The following is a 25,550-nucleotide window of genomic DNA, read 5'->3' as shown; positions in this document are numbered from 1 at the left end:
TGCTTCACCGACATTGTAGTATTCTAAACAGAGATTTATTTAAACGTAATTGAAAGTGTATTTGAAAAAAATCCCCATATTTGGAGTGCCTGTAATTTTAAATACATTTAATGAACTTCCAACCCAATAATCAATTAAATAGAATCTCTAAATATGCATTCATGTGGTGCGTTTCTTAATCCCCAGCAGCTTATACGTTTGCATATTCTGCTGTGTGGCAAAATTAACACATAAATCTTGCCAAATTAAAACACTTGAAAAATAGTATAGCTCGTAATTGTTAAAAATGAGTGTGGTTTCACATAAGAGCCCACACTCCCAGCCGAACACAGCCGAGCCAACACATTTAAAATATGAGCTTAGGCATCAAATTTCTTCGCACATTCTCTGCCGATTCCTTACTGCTGAGCTGTTATTTGACACATTGAGCACATTAAACACAAAATGAAAAATCGACCAACTCAATATTAAACCAATCGCAGTAACCACAATACCCACAACCGGCATAAATTCCGTAAATCCTTCAACGGCAGCACTGTGTGTACGAGCGCAGCTTTTTGTTTGGAATCGTTGCAATTCAGCAGGCGTTCAGCCGCCGGGCCGTATGCTGAGCCACTGAGCTAAAACGATATGAGCATTAAGGTGGCCAATACTATCGGCACTTGCCACACAACGCTCACTTGCTGCCACACGAAGTCAGCGGCGGCAGCCTTCGACTTTTGAACAGGCAAAGGAAGTGGGTCACTTAGCCATTCGCATCCTGCTTTTCAACTTTCATGTCTTTCATGAGAATACGTATGTAAGTGAAGGTATATGCCAGTGCACAAGCTTAAGTATCAGTTTCTTCGTAAAATTCTTCATTACATAAATTTCTATTACGTGAAGCGCGTTGCGAAAATTCTTGTTAACGCTCTGTTTCTGGATCTAGAGTTTCGAGACTTAAATGAAGCTCCAGATAAGTTTAGATGATTATTTTGATGTCTAGTAAAGGGCGGTTAGCCGGCGTAAAATTTTCTAAGCGTATCATGAGGCTCCGATTCTAAGGTATTGTTTATGGTAAAAGTCATCAACCGATTAGTCTCGAATAGTATGGAATCGGTTGAAATCAAAATTTTCCAAATAGATTAGTTTGAATCAGTTTGAAATTCTCCCTCTTGCGGTATACATCCAAAGTAACCCGCTAACAACTATTCTCAATGACACTTTAAAACGTATGTATTAGATGACTATTCCAAAAAGGTAGGGCTTTTTGACTCTAAATATACGCTCAGAAAAAATATTATACTTTGGATAAATTCTAACTGGACCCACAGGGAAAAGACCACACTGTGATATAAAATTTTTTGAAGTAAAAATCTGGTGAAGCCGTGCTTAAATGTAGTGTGTGACTACAGACTTATAAAATATCTAATTCAAATATCTATTTCAAAACTCGTATTTTATTGTTTTTCTATTTAAATATACCTAGTCTTTAAATGTCTGTATTGAATGTGTCATGATTAATTTGTGGAGCGGAACTTAAAGTTCACTAGGTGAAAATGGATCTTCTGAAAAGAACATGTGTAGGTATGTTTCTACGTACTTCTACCAATAGTAGAAATTCAACAACAGTTTGTGTGTATGTGTGTTGAAAGTTCTATGCGAACAGCTTCAAGAAAAGCATTTATTATTTTGCAGTTTGTTGCTTGTCGGCATGTTGCGTTTGCCGTTACTTTTACAGTTGTTACTTTAACGGTTTATTGCTTCGCTTTGTAGAATCTGCAACACTTGCAACAATAAACCCTTTTCAACGAAAATGTGAGGTTATCAATAACTTAAGACGGTGTACTTACATGTAACAGAACCTCTCCTTACGGATACCTCTATTAGATGGACACATCCTTGAGCGGACATATTTTCATGTACCAAGTAAAATATTTACAACAAATGACCCTCTCTTAGACAGACACCTCTCATGCACGGAGAAAAATCGCTGGACGGCGAGTGGCCGTCAAAGAGAGGTTTCACTGTATATAAAGAGAGTTCGATGAATTTTCGTTTCAATACCAACTTGTCCCTAATATATATGTGCTACAAATACAACAAATATAAATTAATACAACAAATTCACTTTTGCTAATTAAGAAGCAGCTATTACTTGGAAACATGAACCTCCTTATTTTAGAGTGAGTCAGTTGAAAAATGTTTAGGTTGGTGGTGTTTACATATTTATCGATGTTCGAAAGCTTCGTAGCCGGTAACATCTGGCAGCCATTTCAGCCAAACAAAAACAACCATTTCCCGAGGATCGCAGACGGTTGATTCAAGGGTAATTTAAAATAATAAATAAAAGCTGTAGAACAACCGAAATGTTGCAAATTTACACGAACACTTACAAATATGTTTACCATTTCAATTTGTGCTTACACTCATACAGACACACTTGTGGATGTGGTATATCACGCAACGCAAATCTAATGTTGTTGTAATTGCACGTGTACAAGAATTTGTGAATGTTGTTTATCTGTGGTTTTGAGTAGCATAACGGAACTGACAAAGGATTTATGTTTGCATATAAGTATGTAAGTATCAAAACGCTCAGAAAGCCAGATAATGAATTATGCCTATAGTTCTACCCGATTGTAAGATAATTAAGAAGGCACACAGAAAACTAAATTACAGTTTTGACAATTATATTATTAATCCAGAGAAAGTTGGAGGAAATATTTACGTGGAAGAACCACCGAACGATACTGAAACCAAACAATCACTCGGACAGCCGGCAATAATATTGATCCCATCGTCGAAAACTGGCCGGGCATCTTCCAAGAACGTAATTTATAATGAAAATAATGAAACACATACCCGAGAAGATTCATTCTAACATCAAGGCCACAAGTGATAAAAGGTGCCTCTAAGTAGTAATGTACCGAAAAGTACTAAAGGCACACATTATTATATAAAAATGACGTTTTAAAAGTAATCATGAATCCGCTGAGGATAAACATCAAAGAGGTGGTAGATGAGAACAACATCTCATGAAAAAATTAATGTGAACCCTGAGCCTTACCGTACTTTAAGTATACAAAATGTTTCGGAGAATGAATCATTTATTGGTACGCGGTCGAAGGACAGTACTTTGAAGAGAACGGAATTAATTTGAAACAATAAATTTTAATCTTAAATTTTATAAAAAAAATTCATAATTGCGATCAAGATACTTTATTTTCAATTCAAAAAATGCAATCACAAAAATCTTATGGGTTGTATTCCATTTTTTTAGAACATATTATCTGTAGCCACTTAATTATTTATCACGAAAGACGAACAATGACTTAGGGAACCGCTTTAATTGTTTTCCAGTTTATTTTAGACGCAATTCAGAGACGATAACTAAAGTATATGGTATACATATGTATATACATACATCCAACCATCTGCCGCCACCACGAACTCTCAAGACGCTCACACCCAAGTTTCTCTCGTCGGCTAAGCCATCAAACTTATTTAATATTCCAGTACCATTTGCTTTCGTTCAAACAATTTGGCAACTTTCGTGGTCGCCAGCCGCACTAACCAACCACCAACTAACGTCAACTTTGGCACACGAAAACAAAGTCCTTGAAATTTATTGTGGCACGGAAACAATAAGGATTCAAACGGCATACAAGTACTTGTGTTAAGAGATGAAAGCGGTGGCAACGACCGGAATTGCAGTGAAAGAAAACAAAAAAAAGTAAAATAAATAAATAAAAGTTCAGCTGTGTTCACGAATAGTAGGAATTAAAGAACTAAAGGGACGTCGAAAACCAATAATTGAGATAAACACTTCGAGATGAGAATCGTAATGTTGAACTTTTAATACTACTTTCATTCTTCCTTATCCGAAGAGTAATTAGAGAACTTTGTGAGTGGAGCAGTGTCGTCGCCAAGTTCGTGGTGTGTTTACTACATTGAACCAATACATACACCGACACACGATATGTGTAAGTGTAAGTAAGTATGTATGCCTTCACACACATGAGATCATCGGAAAGCCCAGAGTTCTTAAACGATATTATAATGAGTGAGCCTAAGGCAATATCTTCGTACATGTGCCGAATGTATTTGAGCATCCTGTGGGGCATTTATATATTTTTTGAAAGTCGCCTAATTTTTCCGATCAAATATTGACAAAATTTAAAATTTGTTTAAGGGACTTTATTCTCTATATAATTAACTGTTTGAAATATGTTTCCGAAGACTTAAAATAAAAATCGACAAAAATTCCTTTTGGCTATATCCTCCGCGCGGATGTCGACTGAGCAATGGGTGATACTGCTGTGGTCTCAAGCTATCTATGACTGGCTAAGTCTTGGCAGTGTAGGCAGGTGCCCCATTCATCCCCCTATATTGGGCACAGCATAGCGGGCGATACTTTAAGCTGTGTCGCCAGGGACCACACCTCCACTGCAACAAAAGCAGGTTGCGGTGGTTGTAGTGCTACTGCCAAGCCAGCTCTACAGCGCGCGGGTGCCCCATTCCATGAAGATTTGGATCGAGAGAGCGCTGTGAGCATAAATACCGAAAAACTGGTAGAACTTCTTCTCTCTCCGCCGCATTCGACCGAGGGTTCCAACTCTGGCAACAAGAGGGGCTCCGGAAGAAGCATAACAAGGGTTAAAATCAAAAGAGCTGTGCAAGGTACAAAGTCAGGATTTGTAACCGACTCGAAGGTAAGACCAACCAGAATGAAGAAAGGTCGAGCATGCGGAGACAAGATGACAACTTCCAGAGCAGTGGCGGCAGCAAATGGGATAGCAATAGGTCATTTCCACTGAATTTCTATAGAATATATGAAAGATTTACAGATATTTCGGTGAAAAATTTCCCATAGGTATCTGGGGCCTTGAAATGTCATAGTTATATTCGGGCTATGGATACAGCAATAAACACATATAGAGTAATATTATTATATGCAGAAACTCTATCACTACTGAACTGACTTTAAGTAACTGTTCTTACTACAGCGGCAGGAACCAAAAGTATTTAAGTAATACTATCGTAATTGGCATAAATTATTTAATATTTAAATACGAACAAATTATTTTTATGAAAAGAATGGTTGATCAAACCTGGATAAATAAGGACTTTTTGAAGTTCAATACATCGCCAAAATTTTGGTTGGTCCATAAATCGCATGAACACCATTCAATTTTCAAATTCAAATCAGCGACTTATTTAATAGGAACAATCGGAAACCATAAGTATGTGTGTATATAAAAGTCTGACTTTTAAGAATAGGCTGGATTTATAAAAAAATATCTCACGCTTCTACACATTACAGCTAATATATATATATATATATTTATGTATCTATGTATAAGGCGAGTTTTCCCACAATTATTTCATTTATGATCTCTTTTATAATTCCTTTTACAGCGCCAAATGATTGATAATAAAATCAGCCAACTTCGGATACTAAAAATATCAAATGGTTTTCAATGAATATAAAAAAGGAGTATATTGAGACATTTGGGTATTATAGCGTCCGCGTGGCCCATTTGCTCTTTTCAGCCAAAAACATTAAAACAAATTTAGCAATTTGCAATAATTTCTTCGATAGGACACAAATGCCGTACGAATTCGAATGTCCATACGAAGTGCTACTCTGCAGTAAGTTGAGAGTAATTGCACCGCCATTTATGACTTCCACTCACACACACTCGCACATATGGCCGAGATTTTGGCAACAATGGCAAATATGAATGTATAGATGTGTGTAGTGACTGCCACTCGTAAGTTTCTCGCTACTTGCTGCAATCGGCAGGAAAGTAGCAATTTCTGCGTGACCAAAATACTAAATATCGTCCTTAATGTCCTTAATGTCGCAATACCCTTTCATTTGATACCCATAAATGCTCAAAGTGTCACGCGTACACTCTTTGACTTTAACGATGGTCGTCTCCAGTAACCATCTGTATCTGTGGACGCTAAAAAATGCAACAAAAAAACACGCCTGGCATTGAGGAAATTGTGCTGCTGTTCGATCTTCGCAATCCAGAGAGCGGAAAACAACATTTAATGTTTACCTATTGTAAACGTATAAATGATACGTATATTTGTATCACTGAATATATGTATGTGTGATGTAGGATATATAACCCAAAATAATAATTAGCTCAATGAATATGAATAATCATGTTAAATTAGGAAAAGGAGAATACTCAAACAGCTAGCTAAATTGTAAGCTTGATGTGGTCTTGTTTAACTCATACGCGATTGAAAGAACCGATGTAAACCTGAAGAAATCCATAGAATTTCTCACCCTCTTCTAGTTGAAAGAGATAACTAACACTTAAGTTGATTTGTAAATGATTCAAGGCGCAAGGAAGTCTCGTATTAAATTCAATTTTTTGACCTAACAAAGTACCTGTCTTTAACTGTCTAAGTCTTCTTCCACCGGCTATATATTTATTTTATTTGATAATGTTAATAATAAATAGCATATTAATAAAATAAGCACAATAAAAGCGTAAGGAAGACAAAGGAGACTATCTTTCAATATTTTTCGATGTCCGTCCGAAAAAGTGTTCGACCATAGGACTTGGAAAGTAGTAGTTCACTCTCTCCTAAAACTTAGGGTTGGGTTTGGTTTTTATTAATATAGACCATAAGGACATATTATTTTCCGATACATTGATTTGTAAAACCAATCTAACAAACTATAGTTGGTACATATTGCGATATGGAAATTAGACTTGTCAAATAAATTTGATAGAAATATTATATTAGCATATACTAAAGTTACCCTGGTTACAGAAGATTCTCCCACATATTAGTAATAGAAATCGGAATCAATATAGTTAAAAGTTGTTATCAGCCCATCACTCTGCTTATATCTACATATGTTAAGAGCAATCGGACACGCGGGATCAGCAAATTCTATACAAATGGTTACAGAGAGAAGTGGTCGCATGCGTTGTCCACCTACCGAATTAAACCGTTATTTGAACAAGTCAAGTCGGCGCCAGTTGGAGATTCCAAGTGTAACCAGGTCGCTCTCCACCTGGTCCCTCCAACGGAGTGGAGGCCTTCCCCTTCCTCTGCTTCCTCCGGCGGGTACTGCATCGAACACTTTGAGAGCTGGAGTGTTCTCGTCCATTCGGACAACATGACCTAGCCAGCGTAGCCGCTGTCTTTTTAATCGCTGAACTATGTCAATATCGTCGTATAGCTCGTACAGCTCTATGTTCCATCGTCTACGGTCGCCGTTGCCAATGTCCTGAGGACCATAAATCTTGCGCAAAATTTTCCTCTTGAAAACTCCTAGTGTCGTCTCATCTGATGTTGACATCGTCCAAGCTTCTGCACCATAAAGCAGGACGGGAATGATAAGCGACTTCTAGAGTTTGATTTTGGTTCGCCTAGAGAGGACTTTACTTTTCATTTGCCTACTCAGTCCAAAGTAGCACCTGCTGGCAAGAGTGATTCTGCGCTGGATTTCAAGGCTGACATTGTTGGTGTTGTTGATACTGGTTTCCAGGTATACGAAATTATCTACGAAGGTCAACTATATAAACAATATAAATGAAGTTCATGTAGCTCAATAAAGTTTAATTTTACTGCCGAGTATATTAAAGAAACAACAACGGTATATACAGCAGTGCAGAAGACAGTACCACTTAATCTCAAGCACATCGACTCTTTGGCAGGCGAGTAGCTTCAATGCTCCCAAGTTTACACTTAAAATTCATATTTTCCGCTTCATAAATCACCTTTATTTTGAATGGTGTTCGAATGGCCCATCGTGAAACCAGATTATATCTCTCGGCCGTCTCGTCGTAGTTTTACTATGTGCCCGTTAATTGCTTCCATCAACCACCCGGCATTTGAATAAATAATACATTATTTTATTCTATTCGCAGCTTTGGCGTGAGCTCGAAAGTAGCGGAATTCATGCAGACTGTGAAGAATTTAAATCAAATATTAATTTTTACATTAACACAAGCAGCCACTCGGCGTCGACGTCCACTTCGGGCAAATATTTACATTGTGCGCTAATGCGAACAACATTTTAGTGGGTTCTCATTTGACTCTCGACCTTTCAGACTACAACTACAAGTTAATACATATATTTACTCTATTTAAAATAACAGTAAAAACAATATTGTACCCCATACTACCAGTTTCACCGTTAAAAACTAAGAACTGAACGTAGTCAGTGGATATTAAAAAATGAGACTCACAAATACATAAATATAAACACAAAATTGGAACCAATCAGCAATCAAAAGTGTGTAAAATGTATTACACAAATATCTTAATGAGACGCCCAGACGTCGAAATACAAAAACCGATGAAAGTTGGTGGTCTGAGAAAGCGAAATCTCAAGTAATAACGCTAAGAAAATACAAGGTATAGCACATCAGAGGGACTTCGTTATGATATAAACGATGCATACCTCTTCTGTCGTCGATGATCTTATAAGTAGGCTAGTATTAGAAGGAGATAAGTACAAAAGCGACCTTCTATGCAATTGGTTTTAATATAAATATGCCCATCAAGAGCGAGCAGCTACAAGTGACCGTTAAATGAATTCTATTTTCATAAATGCTGCAGAAATTTATAACCTGAATTTACTCCTGAATAATAAGTATGTATAGGTAGAGTATTCATATAATTACGTGGCAAATATTGATCTCATAGTGTTGCTAACCGACAAAAACATATGTGTATATTATAATAAATTAATATATATTACTCTCCAAATACAATTTATTAACGTAAACAATTCGATTCAAACTATTATGATCCATGCCCCCAAAGATAAATATTTTTATTCGATTCATAATATAAAACTAATTTTCCTTTGCAATAAAAATGCTAATATACATATATTTCAGGAAGAAAGCGCTACTCCCCGCTGCTCAGAGTCTATTAAGGCAGCGTCGGATATATTGCTTCGGAGTGCAGCAACCTTTAGAGGGATGACGATCCACTCTGCTAGTAGAGTTCGCTGACTATACGGTCAAAGCAGCTGAAGGAATGCTTAATTTCACTATCAGTTGCATTGTTATATGTACTTTTCGATTAGACTAGCCTGGGTTCCTGGCCATAGCGGAATCGCGGGAAATTATAAAGCTGATGAGCTTGCAAGCTCAGGCACGTGTGTTTCACTACTAATACCATGGAAACATATAGGAACGACGTTGCCCTATTGCGGTTTATTACTGGACAGGTGTGCCCCGCTTACACAGTCGCCAGATCCTAAGGTGAATCGCAGCAGGTCTACCGAGTTCTTCACCCTTAGTAAAGCTCACCTCTTCTTAGTGGAATCCTATTACCTAATCAAGTGGGATCCTGGACTGGCTTTCATAGTCTAAGTGTGTTTCCCACTTTTTTTGTTCGTTTGCCCATAACATACACTAATTTCTGTAACTATCCGTTGCAAGTTACAATTATTGATAGCCTTGAGTATATAGTACGTATAGCCATCAACAAGAAATACGCAACATACGACAAATAATTCTCAGTACATACATATTTGTATATATACATATATGTTATGTATTATATGTATATAAATATGCATATATATGTATTTGACGTTAAGCCTCACATAAGTACAAAACAAGTCATTTTAGGCTATCAACATCCGGTAATTGGATGTAGTAGGGGTCAAACCAATGTTTGGAAGTGAGCTTTAATGCACACGCGTAAAGTGTATTTACATGGCGTATCCCTTCCGGTTTAGCAGCTCCTTTAGGAGGATTTTTTTTTACTGAGCATGTACATAAATATTTATTAAACTTTGGAATCATTTCACGCACACACATATGTATGTGTTTGACTCGGAGAGCCTGCAGGAAAATTTCAAGTGCTTGGAACATTACGAATCACGCGAGGAGCAATGACACAATCTGTGCCTAAAAATATTTGATTTGTATCAAAGTACATCACTTAGTTAGTTCTAGTATCATTTTCCAAATCACAGCGAACTTCGCGTTACAGTGACCCTCGGGATTCATTTATAATAAGTGCCTTTCCCGCTTAAGTGTCTCAAAAGTCTTGAACGTCAAGAAGGGGAACTTAAGCGGGGATTACTGTATTTACAATCCTCTTCCGTTCGTAAATAAAATAAAGAAACCGGTCAAAGCACTTCGTTTTTTAGGAGACTATCGTAAATCAAAGATGGACTATTTTTTCGCTGACTTACGGATATACGCAATTATTATTTACCAGTACCTTGATACCATTTATTGCTTTCGAACTATTATTGAACCCGTTCGAGAGTCAATAAGTCAAATTCAAAGTCGCCAGAAAATTATTAAATAAATTACCCGCAACTGATTTCCAATTGGGAAGACTCTTAGCTAAAGAATTCAAGGAGGTTTTTATGTATGTTTAAAGTTGGCAGTTGGCATCTAAATTCCACTTAAGTTGAAGATACCCAAAGTCTTTCGGATTAAATTATAAATGTTGCTTTTATTTATATTTGCATATGTACCATATCTGCATGTGTGTGTGTGTGGAAATAAGAGTATTTCCATAAATTAAACGCACATGAGTTTCTTGCGAAACGTTATCCCAAATCACTACCCGACAATCCGTTGCATAATATCCGGTGCCGCAGCAGTTGCTTTTGATTAAAATTTAGTGCAAATAGTACTGTGCACAAACGTGAGGTTTGTGAGGAACCCTGCCAAGAAAAATCACAATTTTGGTACTTTTGATTAATGGCTCCTACACACAGACACCCAACAATTTAAATCCCGTGTGTATTTGCCGAATACTCTCGACGTCTGCTGAAATTAATATTTTCACATTTCCTTTTAGTTACGTTCACTAAAAAGTAGCGAATGGTATAAAATCACTTAACTGTGTTTCAACAACTTTTTTTTCTGAACTTTGTTGTTGTTGTTTTGTGTATTTGCAAGCGATATACATCTCATACTGCTATGGCCCTTATGCTCGTATGGACGCAGATCCAAAAGCGATATTAACAACTTCAATTTCTTATGTACCTCTTGCAAATTTTCCAGGTTCAACGATATCCAATTGTCTTCAAAACCTGATAATAAACTCGTGAGTATTTTACTCATTTGTGGAATGAATATAATAATGATGAATCCACTACAGACAATTCCACAATTATACGCATCAATAATAGCAACAACAGGTTGTGGAGACACCGACAAACCAACAAAGCGAAAGCTGCTTAAGCATAAATTGTTGAATTTCAAATTGATTTTGATTCCCTCGCCTAAAATTGGTTTCTAATATTACTCCCTTTCCTTTTCGTTGATATAGCTGTTTTGTGCGTATGTACATAAGTTTATATATATATATATATATATATATATATATATATATATATATATTTATGTATATGTATATACAGATATTTGGTTATTTATTTTTGTAGATTATTTATTTGATGTCTCCTTATGACAGGGTCAGCAGCACGGCTCTTTTGACAAATGATAATCGACAATTTTCTATTTCAAGTGAAATTCTATTTAATTTGCTGTCATTGATGGAAAAGCCCCGCAGCGACATAGTTTAGCCCAAGGAAGCTCAAACATTTATCTCTAGACATTCATTACTGTATACCTTCTCACTCATACATCTACACATTTGTATGTATATAATTTTTTCTTTGTAAAATGAGTTTGAAGCTCGAACGTTTGGAGCGCAAAGTAAGTGAGAATGAAAAATGGAAATGCAGTGACTTTATTTCTAGCTGTGTGGCAGCGCCTTTAAGTCTGATTTTTATTTGCATACATTAACAGGAGTTAGAGCCACGTCTTAAGGATAGAAATGAAAAATTGAAAAATCCTTGAAGTTGGCTAAATTGTTTTTTATTTCAGATTTGTAAATATTTAATTTCACTTTCTGTTTCACTTTTAAGGCATTCGTCAGTTTGGTTTTAGAAGTCGACGGTGTAAAGTTAGCTGCTCGAGTCGCTTTAATGAACACACCATCACTTAAGTTACTTTATTACTTAACCTGCTAAGGACCACTTTACTTGGCCTTAATTATTACTTCTGTTTTCCTTTAGTCCATCTAATTATTAATTTATCTCTATTTGACTTATGTCAATTTACAGGTGATCTTTGGAAAGACGTAGTAATTCTCATAGACTGACTTGAAAACAGAAAGCATTATTGGATTTTTCAAGGCGAAATCATGAAAAGGCGAAGTGATAATCGAAACGAAAAACCTTACCACAGAAATGGTCTCTAGAATTTGCACTCGATGCACTAATGACAACTAATTAATAATCACAAAATCTCGAGATTTATCGGTCGGTTTATCGGTATCGATTTATCAATTTTTATCGGTAATAAAAAAAGCTATTTAACGAAAATACTAGAAAATATAGTTTAGAAGCCTGTGTCGATCATTAATCAATCAATCGATTTTGTGATAATTCTACTAGATGTAACCCCTTAAAATAAATATTATTTACACTGTTGCCATCAAGATATAAACTTTTACTATGAAAACGGAACATATTGCTATTATGTGTTAAATGATCTGGAGTTCAAACCACTAAATGACACTGACAAACTTTACGTGAAGCTGTAAAGTATTGAATTACCTCTAAAAAGTTATTGTATAAATCAACTTGTCACCGTTATCTTCTCTCAAGCCTTGAACTGCTTTAGATTCGCCCGATGAAAGAGTTTTATTAATTTGTAATTTCAAAGATAATGGCTAAATGATTAACTCGCCAACAATGGCTCATTTTGTGCAAACCAATTGCTTCGCCCTTTCACTTAATCTTTCCCCACATAATGTGTTTTTTGTGTTTGCTAACAGCACACACCAGAGCAGATTGATGCCTCGCTTTCATCTGTATTAATATCGATAGAAGTCCGCAAATAGTTTAGATTTCAACATCAAAGACATTATATATCTTGGCAAAGTTGAAAAAGTTGGAAAAAAGGGAAAAAGATTTATTTATGACGGCAGAACACACAAGGGTGGTGCGAATTCCAATAAAATGTCATTATTCAGCAAAAATAACACAAATTGAATTTGCGATTTTTTGTACAAAAAGTATCAAAAGTTTACAAACAATAAGGTCCGGTTCTTTTTTAGTTTCGTTCCCACAAACTTACACAGTGCTAAGATATTTTTATAAACGTAAGAATGTGCGTCCGCATGTCCAAGCGGGTGTGTGTGTGTGTAAGTGATGCAATTCAAACACACATACACCGCCATGTCGGTGGCGCATCGGTTGACTTTCTATGAATTTATGCCGGAGAAATCACAACAATATGTCGCACTTGCCCCGAAATCGTCAACCCAACATGACCAAATTTCAATTAGATGGCATCTGCTCGTTCAGAAGGGCCACAGCAAAGCAAGCGCTGAGCAGGCATAGACAAACTACTGTCGCACAAAAGCCAACGAAGTAATAGGGGGAGCTTGACAGTCGTTGTCAGAATGTATGTTTGTGCATTTCTTATAAATATTTTTATTTTATATAATATGTACATATACTTGTGTTTCTTACAAATGTGGGACATATACTCCTACATATGTATGTATTTATTACCTTAATATGATCCAGCTCTGTAGGAAACTCGGCTACAGTATTATACAGAATAACGTTCGGAAAACTTTTAAAACGTATTATCTAACTAACCGCGACCAGAACGCTTTTACGTTAAGCTGCCCGAGATCCTTCCGCTCCTTCAAGAGTTGCTTGAAGATGTGGAAGGAACAGCTATGGCCATGGAACACTAAGAATACTGAGGTTACAGAAATTTATCTTTGAATAGTAGGGATAGTAGGGACAGTGCACTTCGCCAGCGAGTTGCTAAATAATGCTTAATTGGGTCTCATTTGAGAGCAAAATTGTCGTAATGATGGCTTAAGCGCAATAGCTTTTTTTTGCAAACAATCCAACATTTATATATCTAATTTTAAAATCCAGACAGAATTGTTGGTCCTAAAAGTCTTTAACTCAAAATGGCATCATTGAAGATGATGAATTAATAGCGGACGTTTTATTTATTTTGGAATTTCCTTAATATTTTTGTATTGAGAATTAGTAGTTCTCTTCAGTCACGATTTCCTCCAAATGGAGCTACTGTCAGTGTTGTTTCAGGAGCATGCTTAATCTAAAGCGGGATTTGCTGTGGGGATTTCAAACATCAACTTTCAAGCACACGTATACATTTATAAATGACGGATCTAGTACAGTCTGTTCGATGAACGCTGTTGTGTTTTATGAGGTTTGAAAATGGCCGCAAGTAAACAAAAGTCTACCTGTAAACTTTCGGACATACAGCGAGTTTGGTCTTTTCATTGCAGCCAATTAAATTTTGTAAAATTTCTTAAAGCGCGCAGTGTGATTTATTGGTATTCGGTTGATTTTTCACTTTCATGCAACTACCTTACAGTTTATATACTGAAAAAAAAAACAAAAACACTAAAAATCTTAACAAAAATTGCAGTTTTTCGTGTTGATTTTATTTGAATAAATTTGAATTATAAATTCATATTCTGTTGATGGTTACACATTTGTTTAGCATTAAACAAGAGCAATTCAAATTTCGCAATATTTTTTTCAGCGAAACAATTTTCAGTTTAATGCAGGCAAATAAATTAGAATTGATTAACGCATAATCTACACGCATATTGATTATTGAAATAAACTGGAACTATGCCGCCTATCCCCAGGGAGTTTGTCGCAAATTCTTTCCAACATTAAGAGTGGTAGTGCAGTTAGGTTAGGTTAGGTTAGTCTGGTAGGCCAGAAAGTCACACATAGACTAGTTTTGGTCCTTTGCGATACTAGCGTAGTCAATGAAGAGTAATCATCCTTTAGGATGTATATAGAGCATTAAAATTCCTACAGAGATAAAAGAGTGCTGAAAGCCTTGGGATATGGTAGTACTTAAATAAGTTTTAAGCGGATGAAGTAATAAAAATATGACTTCAATATCGCTAGTTTTAATAAAAAAAAGTAGTAGCAGGTTAGTGGAGAACAAAATGAATTCGTATTGTCAACCGATTAAGTTCCACACATTACAGACATGGTCTTCATAAGTCTATTCAAATTCCGCGAATTTTGCAAATTAATAGAATCAAAATATTAAAAATTCCATTTCTTTGAAAAACAAAAATTTGAAATTAGCACGGTATTTATGAAAGTAATTAAACATCGGTAATATTTTGCACGTTTTTATACTATTCATTTATTTATTTTGCAACCGCAAACTTTTGCACTCGAATTCAGAAAACAGGGTTGATTAGTGCAACTACACGAAATCAACTAGCATGTGATTAAACTACAACAACTAGCTTTTTGTAGAAAAATGCATGTTATAAAATTTAAATTGCAATTAATTAGTCTGAACTCATTATAAAAAGTGCAAAATTGCTTGCAAACACATAAACAACATTGGTAGCAATTAAGCGATTAGTTTCTCATTGATACACCTGTACATATATTCGAAAAACGGTAAAAATAATATTTTCAATTAAATTCTTAATTTGGGAAATAATAGGGTTGCGGCATTTGCCTGCTCAAATGTGTTTTGTGAAAGTCCTAAAAGCAATAAATCTATATTTTTTTTAAGAAACGTAGGATCTGAAACACTAAACTGATAAAGAGTTAAATAACTGTTTCCTAAACCCTAACGCATGGTATTTTTAATGTTTAAAAAAAATCTCTCCTCACAAGTATTCCCTGTGTATGAGGTCAATTACACTATACGCAAAATCGACTTTTTTCTGGGTATTGGACAAAACTTATTAATATAGGCTTAAGCCAAAAATTTTATACACCATTAAATTAATAGGAAAATGTAGATTATAGCCATATTTTGGGTTTAGAAACTATATCCTGTAATTAATAATAACAATTTTAAAAAGCATTTTTCGAACTTCGAAACCAAATATTCCGATTTTGGAGGTTAACTTAAAAAAATCGGAAAGTGCACTTTTTTACTTATGTCTCAATACCACGGAAAAAAATAGTTTGGTTCGAAATCCAGCCGAGTGTTGTACAGTGTTATGTATGATATTTCCTCATTCAAATATCTACTTTCGAGGATCATTTCAGTTTAGATGAGAACCGCTTGTGCGACCTCTTCGCTAAAATTATAGTATTGCAGCAAGATATCGCTTAAGGAGGGCGCTATTAACAATTAAATTTTTTTTATAATATTTCAGCTAACCGTACTTTTGAGACTCCACTTATAAGCCATCTCATCTATGTTTCTCTTACTTTTATAGAATTCCCCCGTTTTTGCTCTCCTTATTATAGAGAGTCAAGATTTATTGAGAAGAAAACTGGTGAAATAAAATCATTTAAATAAGAAAGCGTTTAAAGAAATGAAGGTAATTATTTTAAAGCCTTCAAGTGCCTGAAGACGACTTCCGTCGGCTCTATATTTTGAGCTCGTCGCAAAATATGGACTTTCAACTAGTTTGTTTACATAACATTTAAGGGCAAGATACTTAGCGTCGAAAAGCATGAGTTTCTTCAAGACGGAAGTTAGCTAGCTGCTAATTATAACATCTACTCTGACATACTTACTTACCATGTGCACTAGAATGCAGCGCTGAGTACTTTGCGTACCTCCCCTTTAACGTTGGGACGTTGTATTTTCAACCTTGACTGAATTCAGGCAAATAAACATTTTCACTATTTGCATACATACATATAGTATATGTATGTAACTTTGCTACTTATTATTTTCACCGTAATACTTCTTAGATGATTTTTTTTTATTTCCAAGTTAATGACAGACTCTGTCTCCGCCGTTACTGTCACAGCTTAGTTGGCACTGCACTCACGAAAATCTTATGAAAGAACTTTTCGTCATTTATATAATATATATATGTATTTTTGTATGGCATAGTGTGTATATGAGTTATGTGTGTGAGTGTGCTCTCTCGCGTATGCATATCTTGACTGCAGCACGTGTGCGATAAAAGTGTTTATGCCATTTGTGTTTAATTAGTTTTTAAATGGAACCAGAAGCGAAATGTGGCAGTATTAAGACCGCAAACATGACGGTATCTGCATCACAGCGAAATGGACACGGTTACAACGCTTTGTATTCGCAGCTTCGTCGCTGATACCCAGTCGCTTGAATACATTTCGGGATCTGCTACGCGCCACGTTGCTAACCGAATCACGCACGCACAGTTGGCATTTTTGCATTGCAAACACACACTCAGGCGCGTGATGTGTCAAAGTAAAATAAAATTTCACGAATGCGATTTTCACAAGAAAAGCATACGATCACTTGCATCACAATTGTATGAGCCAAACCGGAGAAAAAGTAACATAAGAAGCAGTGGTTTAAGGCGGGAAAACCTAAATGCTTGCAACTTGTGATTGCAGTGCGAAAATACTATTTTTCTTCTATACCAGACCATAGGTGATGGTTTTAACCTGAATTTGAATTGCATTAAATTCTGACAGTGCTTTCAATGCGTTTTTCGTTCGAAATATGAACGAAGCCTTTCCGGGATACACAGAAGTTAATTATGATTATTTCACAGAGTTCTATGTGGGTATTTTGTTTGTATATTCTAGAATGCTTCCGACGGCTTAAGTCTCCTAAAATTATAGTTAAAATAATCCGATTGAGAAATATTTAATTTATGAATCTTCGAAATAAAGTCAGCACTGGCAGGCATATCCTTTCACTATCTTTAGTTTTATTTGTCTTTCTTCTAAGGAGTTTATGTGCTTGAGCTTTTCGCCAAATGATAAGCCAAAGAGCACTGTCGAACTAAGTGGAAAGGGTTGGATGAGAATTTACTTCCTTAGATACCGAAACATAGAAACGCATTGGAAGATTAAAAATTTTGATTTGATAAGACAAAGAAGCAAAAATATCAAGCAAGAATGTGAGACTGGCATCTTCGTTGAAGCGGTGGAAGTGGTAAGCCGCTTGAGTTAAGTGAATCACTAGGCAACTGTAGTTCATTTAACCAAACAACAATGACGAAAAGCAATGCAAGAGTGTACCAGTAAAACACATAAATTTATTAGATCAAGCTACCTAGCAATAGCTGAATGCCTAAATATAAAGTTAGTTGAAAAAGCCTTAAATAAAGTTGATTTCTGCAAAACTAGAACATAGTAGTATCTGTAAAGCGGAGCAATGTAATGATTTAAAGTCTCTCCCAACGGTTTAAATAAAAAAAATAGAAAATACAAATAAAAAAGAATTAGTCAAAAAAATTCGTTTATACATTATTTTCCATAACAAAAAGAAGAAGAATTTTTCGTTATTATTTTCTTTGCTTACAATTTTTGCATTAGATACGTTACTCTATTCACTACTCAAAGCTCAAATATTCGACAATTATGCTATCTGTTTAATAATATTATCGATTTTTAGTAGGTATATACATTGTATTTACTGCTGAGAATGTTTTTCTTCAACATTTTTAATTGTTGAAAATCACAAGATGCACTCTTGCCCTACTCTTGCCTATTTGTGGCCTTTATTAAGCTACGAAGTCGTACAGCGAAATTGCAAAGCATGTAGAATATGCAAAATTTTAAAACCATCGTTACTAATCTTGAACCTAAAAAAATACCCGGAAAGTTTTAGGACGTATTTAGTGTCTAATATCCAAGAGAACAATTGACCGGCGTTTGGTATTACCTGGCTTGCTTGGTAGAGAAACATGTAAGTGACCCCTTCTAACTATGATTCAACAAAAACGATTCGCAGACTTTGATGTCTCCCATTGGCGTCGGACTGAAAATCTGTGGATTTTTTTATTTAAACACAGTATATTAGATTTGTTTGATTTTTATTTAAAGTAAATTTCAACAACAAAAAATCAATAGTTCTACTATCACTATGTTTCACGCATAGTGGAGCATGGTGGTCGATGAGGCTGAAGTCGTACCTGATATTGGTCAGTATTGAATTTAAAGGCTTATACAACGAAATACTAACCAAAATTAAATGTAAATTATCTATTATTATCATGTTTATCTCAAAATATTTCTTCGATTCAAATTAGTTGTCTCACCTAAAACGTGGATTTCACATGTTCTTGTAAAAAAAATATTGCAACATGAATTTCGGATAATTTGTTTTCTATCTGTTTTTAATTTGTCCATATTTTTTAACAAAACTAGCGAAAAAAAAGTATGAAATTAAGCGTTTTAGTGGAAAAAGTTTAATTTATATTATACTAAGTGTAGTTGCACTAGCGGATCTGACAGACGTTGGTGAAATCTCAAGCAATTAGGATATTAAACAATGTATGAAATGAAACACACATAAAAACTAAATAAAATTAATATATAATTGGATTGAAGATTTGATGCATCGACGGTAACGACTTTCAGGAAATTACAAAACATTTCTGAAAAAATGTTCCCAAAACAATTTTATATACCTTTAGGCGGTTTCTATACAGTGACACTGGCGTCATCTATTTTTGACAAATAAAAAAAGCTTATATTTAAAATTAATTAAATGCACTATTTACAATGAGTCAGTACAGTCTAGAGTTTTTAATTTATTCAAAATAAAAAGAGCACCACAAACTGCAATCTGATTCTTCAAGGTTTTCAATTCGCACTTTAAAACATTTTGTGGCATGAAGCTTTCTGTAAATAAGTGATTGGAATTAAACTTGAAATATTGCAGGTGTATGTTCATTTCTATTTAAGATTCAATTATTGTTCTGCTTTTCTTCGTCATCGTCAGTCCGTCCGTGCAACAGGTAGCTGGAGTAAAAATTGAGACATCTTTATGAAACTTGGTACACGTATTTCTTGGCACCTTAAGAAGGTTAAGTTCGAAGATGGGCGAAATAGGACCACTGCCACGCCCACAAAATGGGAATAACCGAAAACATAGAAAGAGCTATAACTGAGCCATAAATTAAGCTATGGAAGTAAATTTTTGTATGAAGGATTGCACTATGAAGAGGCATATTCGAATATATTTTTTGGGGAAGTTTTTGGATCTAAATTTTTTGTACAAATCTCGTAAACTACTAAAACTATATCAAGAAAACTTTCTATAGTTATTTCTTTTATGTACTACCTTATACATTCCAAAAATGAAGGAAATCGGATTAAAACCACGCCCACCTACCATTCAAACGATATGTTGGAAACTATTTAAAATGTTTTAATTCAGGAATACCACAAGAAACCTTAAATTTCATTATAAAGATGGTACAGAAGAGCTGAACTCAAAATGGTATACAAAATTTAAAATTTAAAATTTTAAAATTCGGTTCATAATATCTTCCTGGCTTCCCAATGATATGTTATGAAAATAGTCCAAATCGGTTCACAACCACGCATACTTCCCATATACCAGAACTTTGAAGTCGATCTGAATCGTTTACTTTACAAAGTATAAAGTAAGCACTAGTGAATAAATCGGAACAGAACTGTGCACAAATACTGCAATTATAGTGTGGTATCACCCTTCTAAAAATCGCCGGATCATAAGTATTTAAGGCCCCATATATTCAACATGAGGATCTCAGAGCTTCGAATTCATTTTTTACCGAAAATATAAGTAAGACTATCAGATATTTTGAAGAAATTCAGAGGGAATATTTTTCTTTTAATAATATGTATCCTTGCAATGAGTGAAATCGGGACATAACTTCCCCTATCTTCCATATACCTAATATTAGGGATTTCAAACTCTCAATGGACTTTATACCATATATATGCCGAATATGTGAGTCAAATTGTTTGTTATATTAATAAAATAAAATAAATAAATTACGAGAGTATAAAATGTTCGGTGAGACCCGAACTTAGCCCTTTCTTACTTGTTATAGTTGTTATTATTATTATTAATAATATTAACAACCGTTTTCTAAACATTAAGAATATTTTAGGATAGGCATAGAATGACATTGTTACGGCTTCATTAAATGTTAACTTCAATTTTCTGTCAAAATAGAGTTTTCATATTAGCAGCAACAACAACTTGAGTTGTCTGCCGAAATAGAGTATTCAAAATTCAGTCACAAATAAGCCACGGCAAAGTGAGCGCGGGTTTGCCTAACAATTATTTCGACACTATCATATTCGCCACAACTATTCACACGCTAACGCTTATCTCTCGCTTGGCTTTCATTTGTCTTCGTTGTGTATTCAGTTGGTTTGTTTTGCATTGGTTTGTACTTAATGGGTTGTGACCATAGAAGTTGAAGATTCCGGCTTTTGTGGCGACGGAACTATGAAGGCGCGAAAACAGAACCAATACACAGCAGTTAGGAAAGGCGCCACAAAACGAACACTGAATTATGCATAAATTAGAAATTGTTTAGTGGCAAGCAGGTATTAGCTGGCTAGCACAGCGTTAAGAGCAATCAAATTGATTGCAGCCAGCAAACAAAACATTAAGACACAAGGTTTCTTTTCGTTTTTTTATCGCATGCGATTATTTATCTATGATTAACAATTTAAAGGGGTCTGACATCTTAAGTAAAGCGAGCCGCGCGCCTCAGTCACGCAAAAATCGTCGCTCGTTCGCAGAGCGGTGAACTCACCCAGTCACTTGTTACTCATACGCACCCGCACCCCCACAGCGCGGCTCGCGGGCATAAGTATTGTCTTTCCAGCAGTATGCAGTATGCGAATGTTGATTACCGAAAGCTGTTGAATGTAACATGTATCAACATATAAACAGGCGACTTCACTATGTGGGAGGGGCCACTGTTATATATATACATATATGTATTAACGTGTGTATGTGCCATACATTTATCTCTGTTTGTATGGAAACAGCGTTTAATTGTAATTCCGAATACACTCCCCGGCACTCAGAGTGGGAGACTCAGATCAACAGGATATCGCAGGCGCGTACCAAAACACACACAGGCACACATGTACATATATGAGTGTATACAGCCATATACAAATGGGAATTCCACTGTGGCATTCGTACTGCTGCGTTTACCCATTTGTACATTTGCACACACACGCTCTCCCATACAAGTTCACATGCTTATCTGTTGATTGTATCGGTAGCTGTACGCAGTCTTGTAAAGCTTTTGTTTGCATTCTATTTTTGTCGCTCATTTGCCGCATTAACACATTCGCATGCAGAATTCTGCGAGTAAGTAATCACTGGCTGCTGGAATTGAGCCACCAATGCGCTGTCAGCATGCTTTTCAAACGAGTGTGAGTGTGGATGTGGGTGGGTGTGAATGTGTGCTTACATCTGATTAAAGGATAAATGTGTAAGAAATTATTTGCTCATACCAAAATGTGTGTGATGTATGTGTGTGTGTGAATATTGTTTGGGCTGATATTAATTTAATTAGACAATTAGACACGATTAGCCACTAATTTACCACTGGTTCTTCAGCGCCAAATCAGCATTCGTCGCAGGCGGCAAATCAATGTACTCACAAATAACCACTTAAAGAGCACACTTAGCATCACTGCGTTTGAAATCTACGCTCGAATCATATAAATCACTTTGCGTTGATTTTGTTTTTATATGGAATTATTTAATTTCATATTTCATTCAATTGTAAACACTATTTCAAACACCTGTCACCGTACAATTGGGTTCACCCCTTGCACACACGTCTACTAGAACGACGCCACCCTTCGGTAGCCAAATTGTTAAGCTATTTACTTGATTTGGTTTATTTTGTGGCAACGCGTCGCGAAATTCTCACAAACCAGGGGTTATTTGCATGCCGTAAAAACGTGCGAACACATCCAGATTTCATAACCGACTGCCGCGACACGGCCAAGTGCTGCGCAACATTTCGTATGTATCAGATGGCTTCGGAGATTCACCCGATTCGCAAGCCGCTACCGCCGCTCGCAGCAACAAAATGTTCCACAGCCATGCTTAGCTTCGTGTGCTCGCCCACGACCCGCTCAGTGTCCTGCAGTGATGCGTTCCACAAGCTTTTCGAAATAACTTCGCCGAAAGTCGAACAGTCGACTTCAATAAACCAGCTAAGGCCTCTCGTTTGTGTGGCAGTGCTTTGTGTTTACCGTTGCAAATAAATTCATACATATATTTACAAATAACTACTCCTCTACGAGTTGTACACAACAACACTCGTTTCGTGCTCCTGTCCAACGCTCGGGCCTTCGTGCGTGTAGAAATTGAGTGGCGGCATTTGTGCGTACGCATATGCTCATGCGTTTGTTACGGCCATCCCTCACCTTTCGCTCTCACAATCATCTGTTTGATTTGCCGTGTCCGGCAGTCGTAGACAAGCTGGCGCTTTCTTGCCTGCCAGTCAAGACGACGTCACACCATTCATTCGCTGATAAGAATTCGCCATCATACAAAATTATGTTTGCGAGTTGAAATGATGCTTGTAGTTGTTGCAGCAGTAAATGCTCTTATTCTCTTACAAATAAATACATACCGTTATATTGTGGACTGCATTTGAGGCTATGCTCTTCATCAAATGCTCTTCGAACGTTAGTGGCTTCTGGTCTTACAAATCAGAATTTTAATTTGATTTAAACGTTGTTGTGTGAACTTCAAATCAAGGACACGAGCATCCGCTGTCTTAGCAATCAAGAGTACTACTGATGCCATTTATAAACTTAAAACGGGGTTATAAATAGTCCGCCATAATTAAGGGAAATGCATTAATAGCCGAAGTTTTATTTATTTTCGAATTTTGTTGATATTTTTGTTTCAAATATTGTTTTGTATTCATGATATACCGTTACGCCTCTTTACAACCTGTCATTTTCACATACGAATTAGTAGTTTTCCCCACTCACGGTTTTCTCCAGATGGCGCTCGACGATCTCGACAATCATCGCTTTGGACCTCATTGATTAGCTCATTTGTTCCCTCTTTTTATTCCCTCACAACATGTTGCACAGAGTTTATTCACATAACGGTAGTTGTATCTCGTAAAACTAAATGCGTTAGGTATATGGTTAGATACATACATATTTGAAAATAATCAGGATGAAGAGACGAGTTGAAATCCGAATGTCTGTCTCTTTGTCCATGTCGGATAATTAGGGTAAAAATTAAGATATCGTTATGAAACTTGGTACACATGTTCCTTGGAAACGTGGGAGAGTTACTATTGAAAATGATCGAAATCGGGCCATTGTCACATACATCAAATTGGAAAGTATTACTAAACCGTAAATAAAGTTATAAAAGCAGTATTTGGTAGAGAAAATCAAATTAGGAAGGTACATATTGCGATGTATTTTGTTTAAGTAGGCGTGATTCCACTCCCAAATAAGTTTTTTGTATATATCTCGCAAACTACTCATACTATATCAACCAAACTTAATAATATTTCCTTTAACTAACAGAAAATATCAAAAACAGTAAATTTTAAAGAAGAAATTGAATAAAAAAGCTACCTTGAAGTTCTCAAAAACCGCAGAGGCTAAAAATTGTTAAAGTTCTAATCCAAAAACTAGACACTTGGAGCTATAATTTCCTTCTTTACCGATTTCTTGTACGACCATTTCTTTCGAAGTTACGGCCTGTTGAAATTTGCCCAAAAATTTGGAATTTTTTTTGATCCCTTAATTTTTTCCAGTAGTGTAGTAGAAACTAAAATTATTGAAAATTAGTTGGGATACCGTAAAGTTGAAACACGGAGTAGTAGAAAGAGCTCATAGTTCTGACAATTAAGAGTTTAAAGTTTACATCATCAAAACTATTTTCATAAGAATTTACCTTTCTGGCATCCTGCTTCCTATTATAAAATAAAAAATTTTAATATAACTCTTTGTAAACACTGCATAATCATTCTAGAAATTAACAAACCGTACTCACTATTTAATAAATCAATTCAGAACATAAAACGCAGATTAATTTTATTCATATAGAGTTTTTAGGAATATTTTTAATAGATTTTGCTTTGCTTTTCTGAAACTCCAGTCCAACATCAGTTAAATAACCATAACACTTCAAAAAAGTGCCTAATGCTATAGTGATTCCGGTGCACAAAACCTATGTATATTCTCCCTCTGTGTTGTCCGTGTGGTATACGTAACTTCCAAATGCATTTGAGCTGAAAACCCTGAATACATACATTTTAAATACAGTTGGAGTAGGTTCAACCAGTAATAACTTATTAAGTATAACAATGGCAATAACTGCGCATTTATATTATTAGATAACAAAATCAAGTAAACTCCAAAGCAGATTAAATGTCCCCTTGACCTGCATTATTCTCTCTCTCTAAATGTATTATAATATTGCATAAGTCAATAATAAATGCACCTCTGCACCTAGGACCTACTTATTATGTGCGGAAGCATAGTAATAAACAACAAGTAAAGAAAGACTAAGTTCGGGTGCAACCGAACGTTTTATACTCTCGCAATTTATTTAGAGATTTACCTATATTTTCGGTGAAAAATTACCCTTAGGCACTGAGTTCTTCATGTTTGATATCAGGGGCCTTGAAAAGTCATGGTTCGATTTTGACAATTTTTCCACAAGTGATGTCACAGCTCAAATACAGTATTTGCGTAAAGTGTTATTTCGCTATCTTTATTGGTTCCTTATGTATACATTATTAAGTGAACGAATCAGAAGGATTCAAAATGGAGTTATATGGGAAGTAGGCGTACTTGTGAACCG

The 25,550-nt window shown here is 35.6% G+C and overlaps 1 protein-coding gene across 3 annotated transcripts in view; it reads right to left on the bottom strand.

Annotated features, from left to right (window-relative positions):
- LOC105215420 (dopamine D2-like receptor) overlaps positions 1-22,680 on the bottom strand; it is a 238,830-nt gene extending 216,150 nt beyond the window's left edge. For 2 of the 3 annotated variants that reach the window (XM_029042357.2, XM_054231258.1), the window contains exons 1-2: positions 22,300-22,680; positions 16,527-16,788 (exon numbers count right to left, since the gene is read on the bottom strand). The gene's annotated coding sequence lies outside the window, so the exon portion shown is untranslated. The remainder of the gene's footprint in view (positions 1-16,526; positions 16,789-22,299) is intronic. The other variant, XM_054231257.1, reaches the window with a different exon arrangement.
- Between the last annotated feature and the right edge of the window lie 2,870 nt (positions 22,681-25,550).

This window comes from Zeugodacus cucurbitae, chromosome 5 (assembly GCF_028554725.1).
Source record: "Zeugodacus cucurbitae isolate PBARC_wt_2022May chromosome 5, idZeuCucr1.2, whole genome shotgun sequence".
Classification (NCBI taxonomy): Eukaryota; Metazoa; Arthropoda; class Insecta; order Diptera; family Tephritidae; genus Zeugodacus; species Zeugodacus cucurbitae.
The sequence above is the reverse complement of the archived record's forward strand: the minus strand, read 5'-3'. Positions and strand labels throughout refer to the sequence as shown.